At 27.8% G+C, this 5,225-nt stretch overlaps 1 pseudogene; it reads left to right on the plus strand.

The window, feature by feature from the left end:
- LOC18008337 lies at positions 1-988 on the plus strand (annotated as a pseudogene).
- Positions 989-5,225: the final 4,237 nt, after the last annotated feature.

Below are 5,225 nucleotides of genomic sequence, written 5' to 3' on the forward strand. Positions count from 1 at the left end.
ATGACGAGGAAGAAGGTGAAGCTTGCTTTCATTGAAAAAAGCTCGTCTAGTAAAAAAACATTTCAAAAAAGAAAGAAAGGCATTCTGAAGAAAGTGAAGGAAATCTCGACTCTCTGTGGTGTCACTGCCTGTGCCATCATCTATAGTCCCTATACGTCCAATCCAGATGTTTGGCCATCGACTTCTGGTGTGCAAAGGGTAATTTCGGATTTCCAGACGTTGCCGGAGATGGACCAACAAAAAAAATGGTGGACCAAGAGACGTCTCTCAGACAGAGGATCGCCAAATTGTCTGAGAATCTGAGGAGGCTGGGGAAGGATAACAGGGACCAAGAGATGATTGAAGTCATGTTCCAATGTTGGGATGGAAGCTTGGGGAGGTTTCATCCCAATATTTTGGATCTCAATGACTTAGGTTATGTGATTAAACAATATCAAAGAGAGATTAATCGCAAGATCGAGATTTTGGAGAGTTCTAGTATGGAGATGGGTGGATCTTCTAATACTGCTGTCACTGCGGCTATGGCTCATTCTTTGAAGGCATTGGATCTTTGGCAGCTGCTTCGGCTACAACTGCTCCAGCCGCTCCAGCAGCTACGCTTCGTGAGGTTTATTCTTCCTTCTCATCCGCTGCTGCCGCCACTTTTTTTAACTCTATTCAGCAACAACAACATCATCATCAGCATCAACAATTTTGTCATCCTGCCACTCCACATGTTGGATTCTATGAGAAAACTCAAAATATGAACCTGAATCAAATTCATAATCCGATCCAGCAACATCGTTTTATGGAGATGATGAACCATCCTGACCAAATGAGTGATGCATATGAGCATTTGGATAACCGCCACAACCCCTTCCACAACCACTAGATCCAGCAAAAACAGCAAATCTCCAGTGATTCCTCTACTGCTATGACCACAGTCAGCTCAAGCAGTATCATCCATGTTACCAGTCCAAATCCTACCAATAATACATGGTTCCATTAGAGATTCAAGAATGGAAATTCACATTCTAATAAGCAAAAAAATAAAATTATTCTCAAGTGCTTTTGCAATATTTTTTTTTGTAGCTATTTTCAATATTGTTGTGGTTTAATTTACTATCTGAATGATTATGATTTTTCATTTTATGGAATTGTGATATGTGTCATTTTTATTTAATAATATATGATTTTGTTAGCATTTTGAGAATAGACGTTCACAGTCTGATAAGTAAAATAAAAAATTATTCTAAAGTGCATAATACACTCTAGTTTCTTTTAGTTTAAGTTTACCTAAGATATTGGAGTTAGAATCTAGGGTAATGGTGACTACATAATATATTACCAAATTTGGTACTAAGTTTTACATAAATTTCAAAATGAATTTTCTAATCAAATGTCTAATTTATCTGTTAGCCAAAAAAATTTTGAATGTCATTAAGGCAAGTGATCACTATTTAAATGTATGTAATTTATCGTATATATGGATTTTTTTATATTTAATATATATATATTTTAATCTATAAGAAATGTAGATTAGGGTTTACTCTATTTTTAATAGTTCCTTAACAGCAAACATTTAGTCCTAGTTTCTGTGTTTAACTGTATCTTCTTTATGATGAAAACTCTAAAATCTAATAGGATCACTTGGGACATCGCAAAAAAAATTATAATGGATGGTGGTTTCCAATCATATTTGGCTACGGGTGGACCAGCGTGGCTTCACGAGAGATTATATATCGAGAAGCATGAGGCACAAGATATTTAAGATTGAGAAACTCGGAAGTGGAAGCATGGTGGAATCATTGGAGACTGATGCTTTATTTATATGGTAGTTTTTTCCTATGTTTTTGTTTTACGAGAATTTTTGTTCTTTGGTTTTTGATTAATTATATTCCAACGTTAAAAAAATCTATATAAAATATGTTGAAACATTATTTTCTTAGCAAAAAATTTCTTGTAAAAAAATTGAGAATTATAAAAGGTTTTTGGATATTTTTTTTCATTGTTCATCGATTTTATTCTCTGCTAATATCTTTATTTTTGGATGTAAAAAGAGAGTGTTTATCTCCTGGTTCAGGAAATAATATATTTTTTTTTATGAATTTTGTTGTTTCATATCTGTATTATAGTTCTCTAGATGGATGAAGTAAATCAAGATTCATAGTCTTTCTCCACTCTAGCAGCATAAGAAGCAAGCAATTACTTTTCATGAAAATATATCAATGTGTACAAATTATAGATAGATATATGTATATGTTTGTGTTGGGAATGCTTATTAATAATTAATAAAAAAACATTAGCAAACTATGTCCACATGTTTCTTTTAACATCATATATTATGACATATCATGGTGTCTATATAACTGATTATATTTCTTTTACAGACCATATTCATAATGAAAATAACATGTTGAAGAGAGATAAACAATATATACAGTTCTATAGATCAATATATACAAGTGTACAGATCGATATACTTTAAAAGAATATAACATGCTAGCTTTTTATTTTATTTGTAACCAAACATGCTAGCTAATTTATCTATGCTTTTAAAAACCCTAAAGTTTCCTAAATAAAGTCTTATTCATAAAATATGTGGTTACTGAATAAAGTCTCATTCATCAAATATGTGGTTACTGAGTCTATATTATAATTACATAATGGTCTCTTGCAATGATTCAACACTAAAACTAGTCAGACCTGCTAGATCAGAAGTGTTCTCTTATCGTGTTTGAGTTGCATTAAAGCATTGATCTATATTTACTCACTAAAACCTTGAAGATTGTGAGAATGGCCAATTCACAATTTTAGATATATATATATATATATATATATTCATGTATAAACACCAATAAAATTGATAATATTTTTTTTGACACATATATAAAGTATCTTCAGTTTGTATATGTGCATATCCATAATTATCATATGTATAGATTGGCTACTTAAAGTGACTTATCAATTATGTTAGTGGTCAATCTATCAATGGATACTAAAAAAATTATAATGAATTAGTCTCAAGTTTTATCGTTTAGTTTGAAAATCTTACAACAACAGAAAAAAGTCAAAATTGATAAATAAATTAAATCTACGATGTATAAGGGAACTTCTGTTTTATGTCTTTTTTCAATTCTCAAAAAATACCTTGATAAATCTTTAGGGTTAAAAACATATCTATAAGAAAGTCATATCATAATCCCTAAACTATTATCTAAGATATAATAGGATAAGTACCCCGTTGAATGGAATAAATCGAATTTTAAAACAAAAAATTCTAAATCATAGCTTATTCATTTGCTTATTTGAATGTGTATCAAGTTACCAGTTTACTGATTTTCATAGGAGAGTTTTAGTATAGCTAAAGGTGTTTGGGATTGAATACTCTTATTGAATAGTATAAAAGGAACATTTATATAATTCGATATTGAATGTGTAGAAAAACCTAAAAAGACATAGATATTCTAATTTGGAATGTGCCATGCCAAACAAATTTCTTATCGATACATGTAACACATTAATATATTTGTAGCAAATAACCAGACACAAACTCAAAAATTAACACATTATACCACTATTTTAACCAGAACTTAATTAGATAATTGGGTTCACAAAGTTATTTAAGTCTAAGGGTCAAAGTAATAATTTTGTTCCCTTCACTTCAAGACCAGGCCTATTTCGATATGAACATATATAAAGATTTAAGTGATAATTTCAATTGTAAGAACAAAATGATATTTTCCAAAAAAATTTATATTTGAATAGATTTTGTTACATTATATTTCTTATTAGCAATACATAAATACATGTATCTATCATTCATGTAGGCTAAAAATATTTAGTGAAAGATATACTGGTATATTTGAAATTATGAACATTATATTATTTTACGTAGTTTCTTCATTTAGTCAATTAATTGACAGATACATGTATTTATGTATTGCTAATAACTAATACAATGTAACAAAATCTATTCAAATATAATTGTTACAAAAAGAGATATACCAGTATTTATTGCTATTTAAAGAGATATGCCAGTATATCTTTCACTGAGTGTAAAAACAAAATGCTATTTTCCAAAAACAAAGAGATTTGAATAGATTTTGTTACATTTTATTTCTGTGAGTAATACATAAATACGTGTATGTATCAATGTATTGACATAAAATAATAGAATGTTCATAACTCCAGATATGTCAGTATATCTTTCACAAAATATTTTTTTCATATTAATTTTTCAATATTATTAAATGCGAAAATGTTGTAGATATTGATCTAATAATATCTTTCTACTATTTTTTTATAAAATTAAAAAATTAAAATATAATAAAAATTTGTATCGAACTATATTTTAATAATAATAAAGTAAAAAATAATTTAACTAGTACTTTTTTTCAAAACTATATAGACTTTTGGTAAAATAATTGATTTTTGATTAATCAAAATAATTTATTTATTTCTGGAAATTTTTGATCTGAAAAAACAAGATTTTTAACTTAAATATAATATATAGTCAGATTTATTACCAAGTGTGATCTTATAATCTGACAATTACAACACAAGCTGGAAAAAAAAATATTCCTCTCATGTTTTCCAATTTTGAATCTATTTTCAACTTCCATTCCTTAAACTACATTTTTATCATTTAAAAAATATCAACTATTTTTATATCTTTAGACTCCTATAATGTTAAGTTATGAAAAAAACACTCTTCAAAATGGCTATTTTATGTTTCTAACATAGATATAATATATAAATTTAAAACATTAGATTTTTAACAATGAACTTAAGAGAATACTATTATAATGCTTTAGTCTGTGGTCACTTTACAAGTCAAAATAAATGACATTCAAAGTTCCCAGTAAAGAAAACTAATTCCAGAAATATATTAAAAAGAAACTTTGACCCATTTACTAAACCAAATCTTAGATATTATCTCAAATATCTACAAATTTTTATTTTTTTAACATTAGTGTACAATTTTTACTAGTGTCATCTTGTTTATATAAGTGACTAAGATAGAAAAACTAATTAAATAGATTCGTAACTGTATTAGTTATGATTATTATTTTATTTTTATCTCTCTTTATATATAAAATAATAATATCTATAATAAAAGAGACAAATCTTTGTACCTCTCCATTACTATATAACACAACTCATCCATGATTTTAGTTCATAACTAACACAAAACTAATAAAGAGACAAAAAAAAAGAGAAACCTTTTTAAAAAAAAGTCCATC

This window comes from Eutrema salsugineum, unplaced genomic scaffold (assembly GCF_000478725.1).
Source record: "Eutrema salsugineum unplaced genomic scaffold, Eutsalg1_0 scaffold_9, whole genome shotgun sequence".
NCBI lineage: Eukaryota > Viridiplantae > Streptophyta > Magnoliopsida > Brassicales > Brassicaceae > Eutrema > Eutrema salsugineum.